Genomic DNA, 26,099 nt, shown 5'->3' with positions numbered 1-26,099 from the left:
TAGATTTAATCAATATGCACTTATTGGAAATACCATGGGACCCAATTATGGACTGTGAGTTTTTCTCTTGGGTAATCTTAAAGGGTTGTTTTGATTTAGTGCAACACTGGTTTTACTTTCATCGTTTTAGACATATTCTACCAGTTCATTATCTATCAGCTGATGACTTTGCACCGATAGTGTAACCAGAAATTGTATTTTAGGTGGGCCATAACACAAGTGGGTGTGTTACAAACAGTTTATATTGCAACGTTCTGCATCACAAAGGTAATAATAGCAAAACACTGTCTATCCAACATGCTCAACCAACAGAGCATCAGTCTACAAAGGCTGTACACAACAACATAGACGAAAAGTGGTCTTTTTATCATCTATGCAGCCTGAAATACAGTATATTTGCAAAGCTCAGCTAGCATCAGCTCTACAGCACAAAACACTGTTAATTAAGCATTTTATTGTAAAACGTGGGAACTAAATATAAACCCAGACAGCGGAGAAGGTGTTCACTTAGAGAGAAATCGCATATGTGGCATATCCATTATGCATTCATCATAGCCTTCAGTACCAGCACATTTTACAGAAAGTTGTGTCCATTCCAACCAGGAAAACTATCCACACCATTATGATTAGAAGCACCTTGATTTTCCATTTTTGACTGTGCAGTGAAATACAAATATGGCTGTGAAGATTTGTCATAAACTGCACATAAATGAGTGGATCAAACTGTGCCAGGCTGACCAGATGAAAGCCAAGGACTGAGTGGCCAGGCTAACCTCAGTGTGGGCTGATGAGTCTGTTGGAGTCAGTTAATAAAGGCAGTGGTGTGTCCTCTTCTTTGAAAAACTTTAGATTCTTTTAACAGTTGTTGAAGCACTAATAGTACATTGATTGAAAAGCCAGCTAGTTAGTTATAAGAAGGTCTGCATGTCAATCAGGAGACTAATATAACACACATGTCAAGTCAACAGTAAATCAAGTTTCTATTTATTTGTTCTTTACTTATATTTTATTGTTGTATATGTTGATCAAACTTTGGCCCACTAGTAAAGTCATTGCAGAGACTATAACAATCTAAAACAGATCATACACCATGCAAACACACAAAGCCAGCTTATCTAAACCACGTCATTTGTAAGTAAATGAGGAGTGATCTGAAGTGTCTATAATAATCACTAATTTCACAGGAAAACTGTGAGTGTAAGGAGGAGTGTGAAATGTGATGGATGTTTACACATGATGTATAATTTAAGCTCTTTTTCTCTTCTCAAGTTTTTTGCCATGGTAGCAGCTCATGGGATGCCAATGTGGGTCCATCACCTTGTACCACACTGAAATATCTTGGATGGAAGGCTGTGAAATTTTATACATACAATCATGGTTCCCAGAGGATGAAGCCTAATGATTGTGGCAACCTGTGACATTTCAAGTTGAGTTTTCCCAAATTAGGATAACGCCAACATGTCATTTAAAAAAAAAGAAAAGTTTAAAGACTGTGTAAAGTGAATTCAGACATTTTCTTCTAAGCACATTAAATAGGTCATAAATGTTTTTCTAAAAAAGGTGTAAAAAGCATTTCAACCATTTAGATTTAAATTGTGGAACTAGGCTTCACAAACTGTGTTTCAAGATTTCTGTGTTCAGGATTTAATGGGCGGGTCTGAAAACCACTGCTGCATTACGTAACACAGCGTTACGTAACCCCTACTGCTGTAGAGATATAAATACATTCAGCGCACACTACTACTACTATAGTCTATAGTTAGCCAGTTAGCTGCGTTAGCCACCGAGTTAGCCGCCAGGCTAGCAGCTGAGCTAGCAGCAGAAAGCTCTCGATCATAGCGTCCATGTTTCGGCTAGAGGTGGTGACTTTGATTGACAGGTGACACTTGATAGGGGGCGGGGTTTCAGTGAACTCGGCGGGCACTCCCACAGCGTTTGGGAGCAGAGAAAGAGGCTGATTTTTTACACAACTTTGAAGTCTAATTTCATATATTTGGCGATTTTTTTAATCATTCAAATTTGGCAGGATGGTTAACAACACACTTCTCTGTGGTATGTCAAACTCAGAACACATATTTATTCTTACTTTACACTGACTTTAAGAACTTTTAATACTTTTATGACCGCATATCTGAATGATGGTTTTATTTATAGAGGTAATAAGCAATGTCATATCATGTGAAGTATCTTATTTTTGGAAGTATGTGGAGTTTTTACATTTTTTTTATTTGTTTACTTATTTGTTTTTGACATCTGGTTTTGTATGCTCTGCATTGTAATTCCATGCTTATGTTGTGGCTGATTGGACCCCGAAAAAGAATAGCCTCCATTCTGATGAAGCTAATGTGGATCCTACTGATTGAAATGAAATTTTGGCATTGAAATTGTTAACATGTTAGCACGCTGTCATTTGCATTTCACACAAGTGTTGTGCCTCAATACAGCCTTGATTTACCCTCCATGATTATCTGACTAATTGGGTTTCTTGATTTGTCTGATTTCTTTCTAACAATGTTGCCTTTCTTTGAATGTAATACATTTTAGGCATGAGAATATCAGGCATTGTGATTTGTTTTGTATGGTTACATAATAAGCAATATTCCTGCTAAGCATTACATATTTGTGTATTGCAGCCCATGGGGTTTAAAAGGTATTCGTAGATTTTGTCTTTCAATACTATGGTGTGGGCATACCATGTGAATCTACAGTATCACCTATGAATGGCATAAAATATGTACGAGCATTCACGCTGGAAGTGTTTGAATCTGTACACATTCCATTAAAGTTTATTAACATGTATTTGTGGAGCCAGTCAGCACCTCAATAGAAAAGATGAATCATTTTATTTCAAGCAAAAATGACAATAAAAATAACTTTGCTTTCAGCTTTTAGAATGTGAAGCTGCTCTTCTTATTATATATTATCTTATACGATAATGACCTCTGAGACTGAAACATTTGAAGGCGACACCTTGGACTCTGGAAAGATTTTCTGCATTTATTTTTTACATTAGTGTAATAGTTCAAATGATAAGAAGAATAAACATGAAAAAATATTGATAATTGCAGCTCTAGTTGTGTTTTTTGACAGCAGTCCTGTGACGTAATGGCAAATACAATAATCATTTATGCTCATTATCTTTTTAAAAAACATATATGTTTGTGATTTGCACACACAGAACAGCTTTACAAGCATCATATAGTATGTATAGAACTTTCTTCATAGCCAAGTCTAGTTCATTAGTACACATCATTATATTTAGCCGAGCAGGTTCAGGACCTTTTTTTTCATATATACTGATAACATAAAGACACACACACCCACAAACCCTCACATTCATTTTCTGTTTTCCTCTGGCTTCACACATTAGCATCTTGAGCAATCCTCTCTCTGAAGAGCAATTTGTCACAGAACAAGGTCTAAGACTATATGAACGGCATCTGATCCCGTTTAGGAATGAATTAGTGACTGTACGATTACTCACTCGCTCACATGAAGAACATAGAGAGCAGCTGGGGGTCTGCCATAATGAAAAAGAGAGAGCCACAATTCAATAGAAGGAGAGGAAGAAAAGAAAGAAGAAGAAAAAAAAAGCTCAGAGGGTGGTTTGAGGATTTCTTAGATGGATGTACACCACGACTGTGTCACTGCGGTGGACCACCAGAGCGAGCGAATTAAGTGGCAAATGCAGATTTGCTGTAAATAAGTGGCTACTTGTTACAGAAATTATGCAGAGGTGTGGGTGTGTTTGAGTTTGTGTGTGTGATGCATATGTAGTAGCCATAATGGAAATCACTTAAATCAGAATTTTTAACACTTTGGAAATTTAACAAGCTGGGGGAGGAGGACTTGGTGTGTTGGCTCGCTCCAATTTAGACAATAGCTTCATCCTATGATAAAACACACTGCTGCAGTTATCTTGTTTGCGTGCGTCGCTTATGTCACTCTAAATCAAGTTCTGCCATCAGCACTGTTGAAAGCCATCTAAATAGACATTGGCTTTGACATAAGAAATTAGGGGCAATAATCATTGACGATTTACTGAACAGCGCATTATGCAGCACATGTGCCACTAGGAGGCATGGAGAGGAAGATGGGGAGGGAAGGCACAGGTGTTGTGGTGAACAGTGTGAATGAGAGATGGGTAGAGAGAAAATGACAAGTGGGTAAACAAAAGTTAAGGTGAGTTTGAGAATGGCAGAGGTGGAGAAGAGGTGAAAAGATGCTGGATAAGACGAAAAACTTCACCCAAAAGGTGCTTAAATTGTAGTCATGCCAACTGCCAAAGTTTTTAGCTAAGGCAAAGTACACACACACACAAACACACACACAGGCTGGCTGGCAGAACATCACATTACGGCACCTAGATTATCCAGCAGGCATCTGGTGAGGGAGCTAACACGCTCTAGCAGACCATGCAAGCCAGGGCCATATGTGCGCATATGTGGGTACAGTATGTGTGCGTGTGTGCGTGTTTACCGCGGCGTGTGCTCGGATGTGTGTACGTGTCCGTGTGTTGATGTGTGTGTCAGGTGTCTGTGGGGACAGCTGCTCAATAAATAGTATTATTGTGTCTAATTAGGGATTACCAAGTGGTGACAAGTATTTTGTCTCTGCTGTTGACAGGGGACAGATGCACAGGAGCAGAGGAACAATGGAGAAACACTGCACACGTATACCAGGTCATGGACAGTAGATCTGTGCTCGACACTTACAAAGAGAATACATTGAATGTCAGTCTTTGAATTACTTCAAGAAAAATTAGACAATTAAGCAATTAGTTGATCAGCATAAATCAGTCAAAAATGATTAATTCTTTAATTTATTTGTGAAGCAAACCCATTAAACCTTCACAAATGTGAGGATTTGCTGCTTTCCACTGCTTTATATCATATCAAGTAAAATATATGCATTTTGGACTGTTGGTTTGACAACAGCAAGAACAGTTTGAAGGGTACAGTTTGGTCTCAGGGATGATATGATATTAACTTTTTCCACACATCTCTGTTGTCCAAATGAATTATTTTTGAGTAAGCGTGTCTGTTGCAGTACAGTATGTTCATTGATTTCAATGGTCTGTTTAATTTGGCAAAAAAGGATTAATTCAAGGTTCACTTACTAAGTTTTTCCAGAGTATGTATGGACTTTGCTCAGTTATTAAAAAGTGGACCTTTGTAAGTGTTTTCATAGAGCTAGTGTTCCCAAGATTAAAAATAAACTTTCAGATTCTTGAGTTTGAATATATTATTTGTGACAATGCTGCAAAGATTACTTGATTATTATTCAGCAACAAAATTGTTTTGAGTCATTTCTAAGAGAAAATGTTTCAATTCAATAATTTTCAGTTCCTCAAATGTGAATATTTTCTGGTTTATTCAGTCTTCTATTAACAGTCAGTACAAAAGAAGACATTTGAGAACGTCACCTTAGGCTTTGTAAACACTGATAGACTTATTTCACACTGACATTTAACAAACCAAAGAAATAATCAGACAGTGAAAACATTGGTTGCAGTTCTATAACAATATTGATAAATATCCTTATGAATATTGTGATACTGACATTATACAATAAAAACATGATGTAGAGATTAATAACATTATTCAATGTATTATTTGCAGTCCCACTTGGAATAATTGCGTGAGTTATATCATGGTTTTGTAAAGACTTATGTCTTAAAAATAGCAGGCTGTGTGCAAATTGTATTTTGTGCATATGTGTGTTCACACACATTTTCATTTTCCTATCAACCAAATGGCACATCATACTTATTTAGCACATATACTTGATTATCTCTTGGGGCATCCATTGATTTGTTCATTTTGCATTTTGCCATATGTTGCCATTGTTCTTTGATACAAACAAATATATTCTCCAATGCTTCTTCCAAAAATATTTTCCTTGTGTATTCCAAAAGATTTTTTTTCATTATTTCTCTACATCTGTTGTTTCTTCTGGAGAATATTTAGATAAGTAGGTGGGTAGGTAGGTAGTGAATGTATATACTTGTGCTCAGTCACACGCACCTGTCCGCATAATGGCACATGCGAAAAGCACAAGCATGGCACAAACAAATCTGGAACTAAAATGCATACACGCCCCCACACGCACTTTGATCTTCACACCCGCTGTCCCCATACGCACTTCCCCAACAAACGGTGAGACAAATCGCAGTGGGACCCCCCCCTCCTCCCTCCATGTCTCCAAACAGCCAGTCATACAGTACCTATCCGTCTAAGCCTTGACACACAGCAATGTAAAAATAACACGGCAGCACTTAAAAAGGCACTGGGGGAAAGGAGACAAGGCAGCCAAAAGCACTTCTGTTTATTTCTAATGGGGCACCCACATAAGCCAGGAAAGGGGATATTTGTCACAAATCCACGGGGAGAAAACATTTCAATTGACTGCCATGATTGACTCATTGGTTGCCAAGAGAACAAAAAAAATATTATAAAAAAATTATACTTGCTGAAGCCAAATTAGCCTTCAAATAAAATAAAAAAAATAGCCTGGCAAGATAGATACATAGGATGGAAATCAGTGGATGGAGAAAGACTTTGAAAGTGGGTTGCATTTATTAGGTTTGTACCTTTGAGAGCACGAAGGTTTCTTAAGGTGCTGTGTGTTGAGGAAGGTTGCCTGACCAGAAATACGACGAGAGCATGTTTACCTGCATGTCAGTCTGCAGCATGTGTTGTTGTATGTGTGCAGAGCTCAGCGGAAGCAAGGCCATATGGAAACACGGTAGAAGCTTTTTGCACCTCTTTGCACCTTCTGGTCTTTCCACTGCTTATGTTGCCGTTGGGAGGAAGGGAGGGAACAAGAGTGGAGAGGAGGTATAGAGAACAAGTAAAGAACTCTAAATGGCTTTCTGAAGCACGCTGTGTGTAAGGACACAGCAAGGACGTGTGAGATATGGTGTGGTGGGTGAGGTGGGATGCGGGGGTGGGGGGGGGGGGGGGTTAGGGTGGTCAAGGAATTACTGAGCACAAAGGGAAATAAACAAACCTTGATATTGAGGTTTTTGTATTGTAAAACCAATACAAAGGCCAGCATGGGATATATACGTGCAGTCATGTAATATTATTCATGAATAAATAATACATAATCCGTCATTTTAGAGTGCACCAACCTGTTTGATATATAATTCCTACGAATGCAGCTGGAATGCAATCTCAAACAACACAGAGTTGCTTGTCAATTTAAATAAAGTGGTATAGCCTACAATGCATGGGTATGCAAGTAGCATGTGCATATAGTCATTGTCAAAACAACATATACTGTATGTACTGTATATAGATATACAGCCTTCAGGTACACATACATAGAGAAGGTCTCCAACCAAATCATACATTAGCCTACACACCAATGAACATCTGTCAGTCTGTCAGAGAAGAATAATATGCCTGCTGTGGTTCAAAAGCATCAATGATGTACTGCTCATCATGGACCCTTGCTCATTATGAATTGATGGACAGCAAAGCCAACTTGCTATTCCTTGAGGTCCCACTGTTGCTCTTCATGTAATTTTTGACATGCCTTAAACAAGGGTGACAGATTTTCCATCTCATGAAATGACTTGTGTTTTGGCTTTAAGACAGACAGTCTCTATAGAACACTACAAAAGATTATTGTGAAAACCACCTTTTTTCTTTTCATTGATAATTCTATCAATGACAAAGAAGCAATAGTGCTTTAGGTCATTGGTGGAGTTGAGTGGTGAACGTTTTCCTTTCTGAGCATCAACTGTGAATCCCTCTAGGTGGCATGTAAGCTGAGCTTGTTGTTTATCTTGTCTTAGCTCGACAAAAATGTGATTATTAGTCCAAAATGTCATTCCATGACTTTTTGCTTCGCTTTTTAGAGAGGGATGTGACCACAGACCCAACCAGACAGGTCTGGGGAATCTACATAGTCAGACACGAATTTGGTGGTGTGAATCAGATCCACAAACAAAGTGAGTTGCAAAAAAAATCTATGCATCAGTCCTTTTACTGCCCTAGCTTCTGTCTTCTTCCCAGTGTTTGATTAGTTCATCAAACATTGCCGGTCCAGGTGCAAGAAGAAAGTAACTTACTGGGTATTTATTTTTGATTGACAGACCTGGCCCCCCGGGGCATGCCTGTAATGCCAGGATTAAGTGTCACAGGGATTGTTGGCAGAGTTTTTGAATGGGCCACAGTGCTGAATACAGACAAGCACACCTAGTCTCTAAAAGTTTTCTCAGTTCAACTGGCTCTTCTGTTGGCTCCACTTCCTTTTTGATTTTTAAGAAAAATGTTGTGTAGGAGTGAGCCAGAAAAAAATGATGCAGCATCTGGACAGTTTGAAAGAAGTCTCCCGCTGGTTCTACATTACTGACGCAGTCAACTAAAACTAAATTAAGCCGGTGGGCATGGCAATGTACAATCAACAGCTTGTGGGACCTACTTTCGAAATCTCTCCTGTCGTTATTCCACCCTGTCATCACAGTGGCAGCGTCATAACACTGGACAATGTGCATGTTATACTCAATGTTGCATTTACTAAGCGTGTGATTGATCGTTGTCAAAAGTGAATCACCATCTTATCTGTCAGCTGGGTTGAACAAACTCCTTCCGTATCTAATCGTTATTCAAGGACTGCACTACCACAGACACCTGCTCCTTCTTACTCACATCTTTGCTCTCATCCACCATAAGTGCAAAAACTCTCCTTTGGTCTCTGACCATATTTGCTATAAGGTCAATAAGTTCATTCTGTATATCATGGTGAGTTTACTTGGCATTAGTTGGATTGTTTTACCATAGTTTTGCCAAACTTGCCAATTACATGTAACAGTTAGATGAAATTGCCCGTTTGCCAAGTTCATGACTCCTGACTAGTTCTTAAGAGTCTTGCAAGAAGTACATATTTTGAAAATGTGTCTATTTTTTATTCATTGTTAGTAACGACAGTGTTGGGCTAACTACTTGGAAAATGTAGTGAGCTAAGCTACCAGTTACTTTACATTAAATGAAGCTTCACTACACTGAAGCTACCCACCAGAGAAATGTAGCAAGCTAAGCTACAATATAATGACAAAAGTAGCTTAAATATATCAAAGCTTCTTTTTTTTAACATTGAACCAATTTCATTCAAAGTCACTACCATCTAGTGATCAATAAAACTGTAAGCCAAACAATGTTCAGTTCAATAGTTTATTAAAATGTTCCCTCTCTGCTTTTACTGCTACAAAACCATGGCAACAGAAAACAACAAAAACATACTCACATAATCACAAAAAACAGGTGGTGTGTATAATGCCATTGTGGGGGAAGTACACCTGTGTTTGCATGTATGCTTTATTTAAGGCACATTTGGAGGAAAAATTGTAAATGATCTAAAACTTGGTTCAAAGCAGACCTGTTCCAAACAATAACAGCCTGGCAAAAAATGACAAGTGACATCAAACACGAATTTAAGGAAATACATTCAGGAATTTCCCAAAGGTAACAAAAACAACAGAAACATAAACTTATCAAGATACGACCATGGCGATTAACGAGATGAACTCGGACTACCCTAACCCTAACCTTAACCCTGCAGCTGACAATTCACAGGTATCAGGAAGGATAGGTACGTGATGTCAATATGTTACTGCTTCAGACCGCAGCAGAAACTCCGCTGCATTTAAGGTTTAGAAATGCCTGGGGAAATGTAGCTTCTGTGGCCGCGACTTGTAACGCTGCTACTGCCCAACACTGAGAAACGACATATGTAAAAAAAAAAACGTATTTTTCATAAAGCTTGGTTTTACCTTGCAGTTGCTAGGCCAAATCTTGGTGTTGCTATAGTAACTCCAAGCTACCACTTGGTCACCACCTTTGTCAGTATTTGCTAATATTTTTTTTCTGAAAGCTCAGTAACACACTATATGTGGTGTAGTTATAAACAGCTTTTGTTTCACACAGTGGATCCAGCATGCTAAACAGCCCTCCACTAGTGTCTGACAACTTTCTAAATGAAGCTCATTATGTCCTCATTGATTTTTCATATTCCTTCTCACCGGTAAATACCCCCAAGGTGCTCCTCTTACACTCTGCCCTCCCGCTTGCCGCTCCACCCCGTCTCCCTCCCTCTGTGGTACCTGCGCTATCTATCCATCTCTCCATCGTTCCGCTGGTTTTTATCAGTTGCTCTCCAAATAGTGGCGAACAGCAGAACACTTAAGGGAGCTGAACGGTTTCCAATTAGCAAAACAAATACCTCCGCTCACTCTCACCCTATCACATAGTGCCTCAGAGAGCCTGGGCGGCCATTACAGACAATTAGAATTTAATAAGCCCAATATGCTCACTGTACTAATGGAGAGGGAGGGGGGGAGAGAGGCGAAGAGGGAGAGCGAGAGATGTGGCCTCATCATCTCTCTCTCTCTCTCTCTCTCTCTCTCCCCCCCTCGATTGCTCTATTTCTTATTGCGCTAAATCCTCGTAGATGTCCTGGCAGCTTGTTCTTATTTGAATAGTGTAAGGGCTTTACGGGGGTAATCTCAGTCACTACGCAGCTCTCTCTCTCTTGCTTATTCTCTCTGTCTATCGCCCTCTCACCAATATCATTTTCTCACCCCTTTTTCACCTCCTCTTTTCTTCTCTTGGCCTTTCTCTCCACTCACACCTATTTCTCTCCATTCAACCCATCTCACAGTCCCTATTCATTCATTTGTCCCTTACTCTCAATCTCTGCCAGTTGTTTCCTCACCCTCCCCCCAATTTTTTTTTTTTTTTTTTTTTTACCATCATTTCTCACCTGTCTTGTCTTGCGCCTCCTCAGTCTAGCTCTGTCGCTCTAGCAGATGTTTTTTTTTTTTTTTTTTTTTTGGCCATTTCATCTGATTTGATTCAGTTTTTCCTCTATCTCTGTTCTCGTTTCTCTGTGACGCTACATTCTATCACTTTGGCCTCTCCTTTCCCCATTTTATGGGGCTGTGCAGCACAACCAGGCCGAACACGGCAGGCAATCATAAAAGCCATTGTCTGCTGCGCATGCCACTTTTAATGTGTTCCATTTGATTTAATGCAAGCAATAGGTGAGGCAGAAGAGGAGGTGAGGCCTCTGAGTTGAGGATGAGAAGGAGGGGAGAGGGTAAGAATGGAGATGAAGGGGATAAAGAGACAGGTTTGGAGAGGGAGATGGGAAGGAGAGAGGAAGAGAGAGAGGAGAGGGCTGTATCTAGGTCGTAACTGGAGTCCTCACTTCAGGGTTGAAATAATAAGGGACAGCCGGGCTGATATCTAATTTCTAGGAAAGAAATGCCATTTAGAGTGAGAATGAAAATGGAATGCATACAGGGGCACAAGCCTAGGTAGAAAGAGAGACGAACAGACGGGGAGAGTGAAATATTAAAAAATAAATGCAATATCCAATGCACAAAGTGATTACATTGCCAGAGGGTAGCAGAGGTGTGAGGATTCTGATGGCTTTTTTTGTGCTTGTAAAGCTGTCCATTTAAAAGAACAGTCGTATTTACATCCAGATGGGGACTTAAAGGTATTACCTATATATCCCCTTCCACCCTCACTCCAATCTGGGAGAGATATGTGACGGGGGTAATTGCATAAATTCATCGTTAGTATACAAGATTGGATGCATGATTCCAATTTCAGCCACTTTTATTTTTCAAAAGTCCATTCCTGTCAGTGTGCTTGGAGGGGGTGGAGAGTTGCTGCTGTTAGCAGTAGATTGCAGTACCTCAGCAGTTCAATTACACTCGCATGGATGAATAGTCCAAGACTGATGAGTTTGTCTCAACATGCTGTGTATGGCCCTCGCACAAAGATAAAAATGAGCCTGATCAAACCTCTGTGCTTAATATAGAGTTCTGAACAATGAATCAGACTTATTTGACTGTCCTAAATAAATAGGTTTTGTAAGCCAGGCACACACACAACTGCACATGCAGACAGTGAGTCTATTGTAGTGTTATTTCTAGCTTCTTCCTATTCTAATTTCCCTTTTCTTTCTATCTATCTATCTATCTATCTATCTATCTATCTATCTATCTATCTATCTATCTATCTATCTATCTATCTATCTATCTATCTATCTATCTATCTATCTATCTATCTATCTTCCCACCCACTTACCCACCTATCCTGTGGGTCCTCATAACTTTCTGTTACACACATCATCAAAAACAATAGAAAATGATAGAAATCTGCTCCTCCCACCCAACATGCCGATATGACTTGGCAGCACAGTCCATTAACAATGATTGGAAAAATTTGGTTTTAATGTACTCACTTTGCTTGATAGTGTTTCCCTCCAGTTGCCAATGCTTTAGCAGGAGCATGGAGATAATGTTTCTGGCATGGACTAAGTTGCAGTGAGTTTTTTGTTAATAATAATTTATTTCAACGATCAAATCATTGAACGTGTTCTCTGTGCATATTAGGTACATTTACAGCGACATTGTTTGTCACAATGAGTCTAACACATTCATTAACCTCTTCATTTGTTCAGTCTTGTTTTTTTTTTGCTACATGTTGTTGTTTCTTGCACACTAATCCCTTTTTATGCAGGTTAATACCTAGATCATCAATACTTGAAGAGTCAAATGCATTATGCAGAAATGTGTCCTGTAATGCTACTTGTCAAACAGCTAGAGGCTAGTGGTTGATCATGGTTTGGCTGGCGTGAGCACAGTGATCAGTGCTTTTGGCCAACTGTTGTCTCTCAGCCTAATAGCTATATACACCCTGAGAGCAGTCCTGTGATTGTCAATGAGCACTTTAGCTTCCAAGCACCATGGGATAATTAGCTTGCCTTCCCTGCCTGTCAGACTTGGCACGACCTCCCTGGTTTATTTCTCTCAATTTTTTTTTATCTCTCTGCTTTCTTTCTCCTAAATTTTTATATTTTCTTTTAATGTGTTTGCAGAGAAAAGGATCATTTCTGAAGACGTCCTCTGAGCTATCTCAATCTAAGATGGTAAACTGAACTGATTGGTGTTGTGATCACACATTCACATGGGGCTCTTCATTACTGATGAACTATACAGTGTGTGCTTTCATACGATGTGTCTGGAAAACCCAGACTGGTACAGTAATTACTTCAATTGTGAATAATTCAGCATCTCACAATTTAGGTCCATTGCCAGTGTTCAGTGACAATGCAGGATACAATGTTCACTTTATGTAGCAAAGCAAACAAAAGGGTGTGAAACTCAGGGTGGCAGATGTGAGGATTTAGTGGGTCTGACTTTCATGAGGAGCTTGTGTCCCATCAACACCTGCAATTTATGTTTACTTGTTATTAACCATAACTTAAATAACCCTGACCTTAACAACCCAGTTTTGTCTATTTTCCATTGTAATGAAACCATTGTCATGTGAAGATATTGTAGAAAGCAATTGCTTGAATTGCGTTCACATACCACCATGTGTTTGTTTGTGTTAAGCATTGTTTGTTACAGTTTCTATCAACATTTCAAGTTTCAAGATACAAGATTTAATAGTTTATTGCCATGTCAACAGAGCTATCTTTTTTCCTTGGCGTTCAATCCCAGCTAGACGAGAATCCTTGGCTTCCTACTTTTTATTTATTTTATTTATTTTACTTTTTATTTGTTTTATTCTAATTTTAGTTTTTTAAACTGAGCTCTTACTATTCATTTATTGTTTTTATTTATTATTATATTGTGTGTGATTATATTGTATTTTAATATCTGTACAGCACTTTGGTTCAACTGAGGTTGTTTTTAAATGTGCTTTATAAATAAACTTGACTTGACTTGACAAGTAATGTTTAACTTCAATTACTGCTTATTGATTTAGTCTTGAGTTTATTATGGTATAAAGAGTATTGTTTGTTATAACCATACTTTTCTTTTTATTGTTATCTGCTCCTTTAAACAATCACAATCAGAAAGAAAAATGAATTAAAATCTAATACAATCAATAAAAATACAATAAAAACTGTATGCACTAAACAGTAGATTCTTGTGATCAGCCCCGCTGCTCTCAAATACACTGATTTGCTTCTTTAACATTTCTCGTTCTCAAGAGTATTTTGGCAGTGATAAATTGCATGCTCCACTGATTCCTCTGTTTGACAGTGCTCACATTAACCTGAGGGATGTTTACATACTAAACTCACCATGCTTTCCAGAAGACAAAAGGGGGAGACACCAAACCACTTTCTGCTTTTAAGCCCTCGATTTGTTTGCAGTTATGTTATTTGTGGAAGAGCGATACAAGGACGTTTGTCAAGGCCGGGTGCAGTTTTGTTGGGTTTTTTTGCATGAGGAAAATAAAACATCTTATTTAAGTCATTGAACAAGTCTGAGTCTACCTCTTATCACCTTCCTAGCAACTCTACTACATATTTAGGTGAGGATTTACTCAAAGGATGGTTTAAATAGAATTTCCACCAATTCTACAAATATGGATTATTTCTCAAGTGATAGGAATTACTACTCAATGTATGATAACAGATGTATAGTAGCAGTTGAATTAAAAACTGTACTTAGACTTTAAAAGATGTTGGCTTTTACCACGTGGGGAGGTTCTAGTCAAAGACAGTATCGAGATGTATTGTAGGAAATGTAGGATCCAGAATTTTTGGGTGTTGACCCACAGTAAGAACTACATTTTAAGAAGGCCTTTGTTTGTAAGCATTGAAAAAACCCAAGTACGCCAAACAGAACAAGATAAGACTGTAAATTGCCTGACAGACATCACACCTTTGGATTTCACAACTTCGACAATCTATGCCTCAGAAGTTTTTTCACTCAGTCTAGTAGTGTTAAAACATAACTACATGATACTTAAATGCACTGCCTTTACCTTAGCTTACCTTTGATGCGTGTCCCAGAAGTAAGCCCAAGTCATTTAATGTCTTAGAAACAGTCTGGAGGAGACACAAAGAAGGATCTGAATGAAGGTGGTGAAAGAACAGTTCTGCATTCAAAGATCTCCTTAGCTGCTGATGTAAGCTATTTTTCCCCCTCTAGCTTTCTCACCATTTAATCACTGGATGTAAATCAAACAGGGAAAGAAAGCACTAATTTAAACCTGCTTGAAGAGTTTTGGTCCCCATGGGGACTTAATAAGGTGGAGTGTCTTGCTGTGATGAGAGTGTAAAAGTGGATTAATCCCTTTTTTAAAAGATTGTGACATAAAAACCCAAACTTGGATGCAGATGATTAATAGAGTAGGAAATAAGGGAGTGCTGTTTATTAGCAATAGATGTGCACTGCAGGCAGCAGAAAAGCTGGAGTGTTAGGCCAACCCACACATATTGTACACACACACTACGCAGTACTCACCATGCCTGAGGTGCGACCTCACCCAGGTGTTTGACAACAAGCTGTATATCTCTGTCACTATGATTATAATTCTTGGACGCCCAGCTGAATTGATTCATAGAGATGGTGTTTTCTAATTATGCCTAAGGCCATATTTTCACTGCACTTCTGATTGAATTGAACTTGTTTGACAACTCTCAAGTGATGTAGGCCAATGTTTAGACAGACAAAAATGGCTTTCAAACGCGTGTTGCTCTCTGAATGAGAATGCAGAATTTTCAAAGTCATCTGCCAGGTAGTAAATTAATCTATCCAACAATGAAAAGAAGTTTGTTTTTTTTATAAAGTCATCTCTGATCAGTCTAGATCTGTTTTTAGCAGGCATGCAACAATCCAATCTGATGGATTGGTATCAGCCCTGATACTGACCTTATGAAGCAGATCGATCCACAACAAGAAGGTGAATATACTGAATGATGAAGTTCAAGAAGGTCTGTGCCATGCTAGTGGCTAGTCTATAGGAGAGATTAGTGACTTGAATGTAACATAAGCACACCTGCATACATCTTTTCAAAAAGAGCTATTTCAAAGGCTCAAGTGTGTGTATGGAGAGTTTGTGCTTCTCCCCACTGGATGGTGATTCAGTGTACCAAAGGCAAGGTCTACCAGAGTGAAAGAATCTTTCATGCAAATTAAACTGTTAAATGTTCAGGATGACTCATCTGATGATTACTTTTCAATGTACAGCGGCATTGTTGATCATATTGTTTTAATCATGATGATAATTGCTGCTTATACTCCAGCTTTGACACACAGTTTGGGGAGTGTCAATCATTTGTCTTCACATGCGTCATATGTTTTGTGCATTCTTGTTTTTTTGTTGAAGTGTTATACCTGGCAGTGACACACATTTCCCCCCGAAGACAAAAAAAGAAAAAAGTTGAAAGCTGCTAAAATTTTGTTGAAGAAGGTGTGAAATCATCAGTGTCTGTACAAGAGGTTGAGTGGGGTTCTTAGTCCACTGGGATATCTTTTATGTTTCTGGTGCAAAACAACAAGAGTGAGTGACAGATTTAATATGCTCAATGAACATTAGTCGTTCAATAATCACGATTCACACAGGAGAGAAAGTCGGAGTTGGATACTAAGTAATTGTGCTGTCTGTCCCTTTAGCCGTTAAGCACAAGCTAACACTAACAGCTGAGGTAGTACATTACATGTAATTGTCTAGGGTTAGAGTTAGTTACTGGTATTGCATAATCCACAATAACGTTGACAATATTAGTTTGTTAGCTGGATGAACTCCATCTGGTCAACGCTCTTAAATAACAAGAGAGTAAAAGAGAGAATGGGTGCTGATGTCCCCTTGTGTTTCATGCTGCTGATTTTATGGAGATTCACACAAAGTTTATGACTTGCTGTGAATCATAGAGGCCATTTCACCCCCCCGCCCCCATCCCACATATAGCCGGGTCTGCTTTTTAAGTTACAGTTGTGTTCCACTCTGGTAATCAGGGGTTAGTGATATTAGCATGTTGTGTAAGGTGTAAGGGTAAAATGTGCTTTATAGCCATCTGTAATTCCTAATACTAAAGGAAGTGTGTACATTGTATATTTACATGTACTCTCCATCATCTTAGTACTATTTTTCTTCATAAGACTCTACCACTCTACCTGGCAGCCCTGCACTTCAGTGAAAATCCTAGATGTCCCCAAGCCAAAGCATTCGTTGGTGAGCCGCTATTTAAAGTCTCAAAGTCAAAGAAGGGAGAATGCACAGCAAAGCCAGCAAAAGCAGAGCCAACCATCTGTACGTTTTACAAGCGTTCATTGAAAATCCCACAAAGTCACAAAAAGTCACTCAAAAAATGTGCAAATAGTCATTATACACAGAATGAAAAAGAAATAACTTAAAGCTAATAATGAAAACAATATAAATACTAAAAATAGAGCACATTTATTTTTTAAAACACTACGACAAGGCTATTGGATCAGGCATAATCTTTTATTTTTGTATTCTATATAACGTTGTACCTTATTCTTTGAGAGGTTCCAGGACCCTTCCCCATACGTGCATGAGGTGCTGAAGGATCCCTATTCCTCAGGATGAGATAGCCACCTACATGTTGAGGTTCAATCAATGACAACGCCTACCTTCCCTTAGCGTCAGGGATTTCTGTCCATATCTGTAGCACCATGCAGGCGGGCAGTAATATACTCCAACCCAGAAAGCCCCAACACCAGAGTACAATGCTTCTGTTGGTATCTGTAATAGCTGAGCAAAGTGTAAAATGATAGTCAACAGTTAATAGTAACACCTATTTATGTTGTATCCATTTTTTTATCCTAGTACTGCTTCTGTGAAACCTAAATGATGACACAAGTTTTGTTGTTTTTGTAAACAATATTTGTTATTAGCATATTTTTCCTATTTAAAAAAAAATAAAATCTGAACTGCCGTAGGTGGTACATTGGATAACTTTGTTTCAAAAGTTGTGTGTGGTATTTGATTTAACAATCTTTCTCAAAAGAACATTTGTTAAGTCTATATAATCTGTTTTGTGTGCTTTCAGTGATTGATATGCTACATGATAACAAGTGACAAACATGAAAAAATCATCAGTAAGCAATGTATGATAGAGGAAACAGTAATTGTATTTTCTTCCGTGCTCGTATTGGTATTACAATAATAATTGACAATTTATATGCATAAAAATACTTACTGCTCTATTCCCCTTCAGGCGTAAAGGCCCACAGTCAGTCTGCTCTATTAAAGCTGAATGCGTTCTGTGGTGAGAACACATTCAAACACACAGGTTTAAGGCCAGGATCATCCACCATGCATGATGGCTGGCTGTGACGCCCCTGTATACTTCTTGTAACCTAGTGCATTTGAAAGGGTGCTAACATGCAATGTTAAAAAAGGCAATGGATTTTAAATGAGGAGATAATTGAAAAAGATCATTATTAAAATTTCATTCATCAAGTATTCATACTACCTGTCTCCCTGCATCAAGCGTAATCATGCTCTGTAGACATTGTTGCACAATTCCCACAAATGCACCTGTGCCAGCAAAGAGATTAAAGCAGTGGCAACATTGCAGGTGTAGTTTACTAATGAGGACATGGGTCACCAAATGCAATGATTTACTAATGTTTTAATGTCATTAAGTACATGATGCTGTTTTAACTGGTAAACATACATTACTATGAGTTATGTGGAGTTGGCAGAGAGTCCTAAACCCCCTGCTTGGCCAATTGGCAGGTAATGTTGGCGAGAACACATTGCTGGCTCTAACTTATAACCTAACATTAAAGCTTGAGGTTTACTGGTGGAACAGGAATAGCTTAATGGTGTTACTTGCATTTATTTACATGCCAGAACCCTAGGCGTTTGATTAAAAACCATTAATTATCAGTAGTTTGTGGGGCTTAGCAACACAGTATGACTTTAGCCAACGTACCTGCATATAAAATACATGTTCAAGTGACATACAGTTAATACGTAACCACAGATGGCCTTAACACGAACCTATCGTATTGTTGAGTTATCAAGGACACTTTCACGTTTTTATGTTGAAGGATGTTAAAGATATATAAATAAAACTTTACCATGGTGACACTGAGGAAAATACCTCAGGTCAGCCAATCGCAAAGCTTCAAATTCCGGAGTTCAAGTTCAGTGCATCTCTGTGGCGCTTTGAAACTTTTTTTTTTATTGTAAAGACGTCATCAGGCGGTTACATAAAATAACACATAAGAGCTTATACAACTACAAAAGGCAGGACATAGTGATTTAAACAACATTCAAGCACATGTTTTTAGCGATAGCAGCATCCATAGCAACCACCATAACAACGATAGGAAGTCTGAAAAACATCTTTGTAGTAACTCATAAACTAAACATCATATACATTCACTGAATGATCATTTTGACGCAGCACAGCATGATCATCTCACAATTACAGAGCAGTTATAGTGAAGCTAATAGTAACGTAGCTATTGCACGTTCTGATGTGAGATTGGGTTAGAAAATTCGCATCATGAGCGCCCACCTCCCCGGTGAGTGGAAAATAAAGTTTGACTGCAGCCTTAAATGAACCTCTGAGTTTGTGGAGAAGTTTTAAAGACTTCAATGCACGCAGGCTTTGAAGTTTGCTTTCAGGGATTCTATAAATTATCCTCAAACTATTTCTTCTTTTCCTCGGCAGGACTGTGTGTTCAAATACTGCATTTACACCGGTCACTTACTCCTCTCATCTGGTCTAAGCGAATCACTGTGATGATCCCGCTTATTGTTTCACCTTAAAAATACATTCCGTCCATCACATCAAGTAAAATGCATGAAATGATATATTCTATATTAATTAATGTGCAGGTTGGAGAAATGTGGCAAGTGTTTCATCACATATCAGGATCGGCACCGATGTCTGTGATCCGCAGTCGTTAGGAAATGTGAATAGCTACATCAAACAGTGATCTCATATGCATGAATTTATGCTCTAGTCCCATTCTTCAAAGCAAGAATATGAACATTATTGAACTACTTGCTATGATCACTGTTTACAAAGCCAGCGGAAGATGAAAGTGGCTTGTGCTCATATGTGATGGAGAGGAAACAAGAGGGGGAGGGTTACGATAGCGTAGAATAGAGGAGGGGATAAACAAGCTTTTCTTGGAGAGAAAATAAGAAAGTGCAAAACAGAAGAGAGAATAGACAAACAGTCGGAGGAAACAGGGCGATACTTTGACTCGCCGAAGAAATGCACCGTAGCTGCCATCGCCTCGCTCTTACACCACCTCTGTAATCATTTTCAACATATTAAATTTGGATTAACAACAATAGTTGAATTACAATACAACCTGGCAAGGAAATTATTTTCACCTCACTAATGAAATTCATGAAATAATGCCTGCCGCGATTCCCACCTCAAGGTAGACCTGCCCTCTTTCGCACTCACACACAAACACATGCGCACACACCACATGTACATATGGACCCAAAGGGGTTGATTAGGAAGTAATAATGGAGGTGTCACTGTGTCATTCATCACTGTATGAAAGCAAGGATGTGTTGCATTGTTTACCTGCAGTGTCTATTATTAAATATGTAAATGCAGCAATATCTCATTAGGTGTAAATTGATTATATACAAGGTTTTGTCATGTTTAGGTTACAGATGGTTGCATGTTCACCTAAACGCTACTGCTACCACAAGGGAACCGCTTCTGATGACATAGAGCTAATAAGGAGGGAAACGTGCACAGCGCTTTGTGAAGTCTATTGAGGTAACTACAGCAACAGAGGCAGAAGTGAGAGCTAGGATGTGTGTGTGTGTGTTCACATGTACATGCAAAAAAAAGTATCAAGAATTCAAATCCTTTACAAGGCACTCAGGCATAATCCACATTAAATCACATATATTCATATAAATGTAATAAAATTTAATTGAATGAGTCCACAGTGGTGTCTCTCCTCGCTCTCTTCCTGAGATGAGCCCTCGCTTGGCTACCTTATACTGTGATGTGCTGAATTATTTCATGAATCGCCGGCTTCTCTACAGAGCAGAGCATTCACTGTAATGTTGTGAAATGTTAGGACACCTCTCTCCCTCTGCACTTCTCTTCTCCAGTCTCACTAAGGCCCTGCAGGCCTGCGCCGTGATTGAATGAGACAGCGTGTTGGCACATGTGTGCTTGTACGTGCACACGTGCGGCCATGTAATATGGATGTGTGCGTGTTTATCAGATTATGTTTGTGGATCTCACGCTGGGAATGAGTCTGTTTATATGTAGATACACTTTCATGTTCACTCTGTGTGACCTTACGTATGCGTATGTGTGTGTTCGCGTGGGTCGCCAATAAGTGGCGTGACGGTAATCCCTGTGCATTCGCCAGCCAGCTCCAGTCATGGTCAGTTGAGAGGGACTCTCCCTGATGCCGGTACCCAAACAGAGGAAACCTAAATCAGGCTGACACACTCCTGGCACACCCTGCACCAGCGCCAAATTGTTCCTGACAGTATCAAACGCATCCCATTGGGTGTTCAACAGCAGTACAGTTCTCCTGACCTCTTCCTCCAGTGCAGAGACTAAAAGGCGGGAGTGCAGGGAGTCAGATTATATATTGGAAAGAAAAAGTATTATTCTTGAAATGGTGCTGGCGCAAAGTGTGATTGCTTCTTACTTCTTCCTCGTCAAAAATGAGATAACGGTAATTGCTGTTTGACTGAAATGAACCAAAATGAACCAAGATTAAGGACACAGAGACATGAAAGCAGACGGCAAGTTGTAGACTAGTTGTGGAAAAACATGTTCATCACAAAGTCAAAAGGTTCAGGTCTGAAAAAGAAACACTTGTACCTACTTAACTTTTTCCACATAGTGAAGGGACCGTGCCAGTGTGAGCTCTTTTGTTGTACTGGTACTCTTATTCAGGACATCTGGGTGAATCAAATGTTAAAGCTTTTTAGAAGTATTTCTGCTTTCATGTTCTCTCTCTCTCTCTCTCTCTCTCTCTCTCTCTCTCTCTCTCTCTCTCTCTCTCTCTCTCTCTCCTCTCCTAACAGTATGGTTATGCTTTGATACTTTTGTGCCCTTTTTGTAAAAAACAGCAACATCCAGAAATTATTCATGAAAATAAATCAACAATATCAATTAAAAATGTTTGTACATGTGCTGTAAAAGGCTTGGGAAGTGGGTTTTGTTTTTGCGGCGGGGGTGTAAGAAAACAGATAGTTCCTTGTGAATATAAGATTTAATTACTTAAGTCCAATAAAAATGTTTCCTTATTGCAAATGAAGAAGCCAGGGTGCCCAAGAGTCTGGGCCATATTGTCTACCTTTACCTGTTTGTGACAGCTACCTTGCTTAAACGCTAAGGTTCGCACGTGTGGCCCTCAATAATATAATGTTTCATTTCATTAGAGATCCAAGCAAAGCTCACTGCTAAAACTTTCTTTCTTCCTTTCTTATTCTTCTCTGGTGAAAGTGTTACTGCAGCAAAAAACACAATGGCTCCAGTTACTGTAACCAAACTTGATCCACATATTCAGATGCTTGGCCTGAGCTTCACTGCACAGGTCTGGGATATTCTGCCACAAGGGGGTATTAAAAATGCAAAAAGGGTATATCTCTGTTCAGTTTGCACAACCTATGTTGATGACTCAGTTGATGCCTAAAATGTGGTAATGATTGATTAAAGTGGGCGTGATTTATTAAAACAAATTTACAACAAAAGTGTGGGACATTTCATGTCCTAAACTTCACAAAATGAACATCAGCTGCACATCCTACAGAGCGGAACTGTTTTCAGCACATCCACTGAACAATGTGACAATTTGTCTCATTGCAACTTATGGTCAATTCAGAAGTCTGTCATTTTCAAAATATGTTAAATCAGTTCTATCTATTGAAAAAGCACAATATTTGTTTGCTTATTCACAGAAACACTGGTGTTTGGAAGAATACTGCAACGAACATCTCAATGAGCATTAACGCCTCTGTAAATGGTCTCTTTGCTATCTGCAGAGATGTGAATATACACAAGGCTTGAGCAACACTGCTGACTACTCTAACCTGTTAACATCCTGTTAACACAGGCACCGAAATGAAAAACAACAGGTTTCATGGTGTGCGCACACACACACACACACACACACACACACACACACACACACACACACACACACACCCTGCTTAGGTAGGCGGTGTGACCCAGCTGTATACTCTGAGTCAGCATCATGTTGTACACTGTCCATTAGGGGTGTGACGAGACACGATATTGGGTTCACGAGATCAAGACAAGACGAGATTTTAACTCTATTTTTAAGAAAATTTCAATGAGGAAATAAATGACTGTTCTTTTATTTGAAATTCACAAAATGGAAATTGAATTGAACTAATTCTAATTATCATATATAATATATATATATATATATATATATATATATATATATATATATATATATATATATAATGATCATATGCAGTATGCAGCATTGTAAAAGGTTTCTCCATATAGATATTTTATAGATGGATCATTTTGGTATTTATGGAAATAACAACCATAAATACAAAAGTTAGATATAATCACAAATACTAAAAAGTAAATTATAAAGAGTAGAAACAATACTAATATATAAATATAAATTAAATAAAGAATACAATTATCACAAATGATAACATATTGCTAATAAAAAAACAGAAATAAAAGTAAATTGCACAAATCCTGTATCACATAAATACACAAGTAGAACAACATATAAATTATGTTATAATTTGTTAGTGTGACTCATTTTACTTTTGGCATCATTAGGCTTCCATAGCTGCTCCCCCTACCTCAGGCTCAGTGTAGAGACCTGAGGTTAACCTGCTCCTCTCCTCATCTCATACTGCTGACTGAGATCTTCTCAGCAGGAAGAAGCTGCAACAAGGTTAATGATCCACATGTGACATTATAAAAAGAAGACGAGCGAATGAGCGATATAAAAAACCAATCGTCTTTTTGTTTTTTGGGGTTTTTTTTTGGTGCGCCCCTTAATTATAGCTTCACGAGATAATATTCACTTCTATGAGAAATATCGTTGCGTTTTCGTCTCGCGAGATCTCGTCACACACCTACTGTCCATGCCATTAACCTGCTTTCTGGCATCTTCTAATTTACAGAATCATTGTATTAATCGACTTAAATTCAGTGATGAAGACTAAACTGAACCAAGTATTCAACTGAAAACAAATGAAGGAGTAAACCAGGCTCATCAATCCACCAAACCAACCTTAAAAATGATAGGCTAGTTGTTCAAAAGACCTGTTCTAGACATCTCTAGCATGTCAGTGTGTGTAACTCTCCCCTCCCTTTGTAATTTGCCCCCTAGGTCTCTGTTGTAAAAACAAACAAATAAATAAATAAATACCCATTTTAGTCAACTTACCTAATTACGTGATGGTTAATTAAACTGGTCAAACCAGTGAAGTGAAAAAGGCATATGAGCTGACATATGACACATGGTTCACCATTAGCCTACAGCCTGACACAAACCTCTGACCCTCATTTAATATGCACAGTATGTGTGGATAAGCAGGTAAATGTCATTGTGGCAATCAGAAGGTCAGAGATTCAGTTCCAGGGCAGATACACCAGAAGATTCAAATCAGTCCTCAGCTATGAAAGATTCTTTCTAAACAAAGACTACATGCATATCCACTCACAAAGTTTGATGTTTGATATGGTTTGATGCTTAGTGGCTCCAAGATAACAGTAAAAATGCCATTCATTAAATCATTGGAAAGAAAAAGTCTATGTACTGTGCATTCTTCTGAGGCTGTTTGCAAATTGGGTTTGTTATTTCAAGTCTGGACCAGAGTTTGAAAGTCCACCTCCTCTCTACCCATGCTGCTCTGCTTTCGCACTTCTTGTATAATCCTCTAAGTACAGCTATTTACCACAGTTGCCAGGACACAAGGTTAGTGCTTGTTTTGATGAAGGGAAATGGTGAACAGTGTATAGTTCTGTCTATTTGTATGTGTTGAATCAAGTTGGGTTTGAATGATATTCTTTGCCTGATACATCAAATAATGAAGTGTTTTCTTCCATTTTCTTGACAAAATGCTAAGCTACTCATGGCTAAAAATGCAAGTGGGCCTCCTATGATGATTTAGGGTCACCTGGTTATACATTTTTGGAATATCCATTGCATCTGATTGCACATAATGTTAATGAATCTACAGTTTAAGCAGTGCAGATATCAGATCACGTCATACTGTATGACTTGGGTAAAATTGGTTGGTGTATTTGGAAAAGGCTTAAGCAAAACACCTCCACATTCATACACTGCATCCCAAATCCATACTACATAGTAATTCTAAGCAGGTAATGAGTTTGTGCCGTGTTAATTAATAATTAATCTCAAACCAGACAACATGAATACACAATATGGTCAATTTTTGAGTGTGCTGGGGGTGGACACTGTTGCAATGCAATGTGCAATGAAACGCATAAGAGGAAAACTGCAGATGTAGAGGGTGGCATCACACATCTGCAACCTCATTAAATAAAGAAAATAAATAGAAAAACTGGGAAAATATCCACAAGTAGCAGTAGCAGCTCATCCCATTTTCAAATGTTCCAGTCACAGTTGCTATGACATCTGTTGTCATGTTAAAGGGGGGGTTAACGGAAAACAATGTTCATATTAATCAAGTTATAGTATTAAAAGGTATCTCTATGGTACAGGTATCACATTGGCATTTGTATCTACAGCTGCAACAACTAATCAATTAGTTGATGGACACAAATTCAATCATCTACTATGCATTTGATATTCCATTAAGTCATTTTTCACACAAAAATGATAAACATTCTCGGTTTCCAGTTTCTCAGTTTTGCAGCCCTCCTGTTTTTTCAGTTGACACCCAGCCAGCACTAATATTGTTACAATGTAGTGCACAGGTATCATACAAACATTGGTATTTGTATTATAATATTTAATGTGTAGATATCTGTATGTAGATCCTTGGTAATGAAATGATCACATCTTTTGGATGATTATATTGTTTTGGGACAGGGACATAATAGTTAATGTTACATGACGTACTTATCAATGTCATAATTATGGCTGATTAAATACTTTTTATATAATGAATATTTTTGATTGGTAGAGCTACTGCACATTTTTGAGTTTGTTGATGCTCTTTGTTTGTCCAATGAGCCGATCTAGATGTACCGCAGCATGGTTTGGGGTTGTGTCCTGTAAAAATTGTGTGCTCTATAAACCGTAGAAACTTTAGGACTTTATCTAGTAACCATACATCAAATATGACTGTTATAGGCTG

Source organism: Scomber japonicus, chromosome 2, assembly GCF_027409825.1.
Source record: "Scomber japonicus isolate fScoJap1 chromosome 2, fScoJap1.pri, whole genome shotgun sequence".
NCBI classification, from domain to species: Eukaryota; Metazoa; Chordata; class Actinopteri; order Scombriformes; family Scombridae; genus Scomber; species Scomber japonicus.
Note: the sequence above shows the minus strand (reverse complement) of the source record.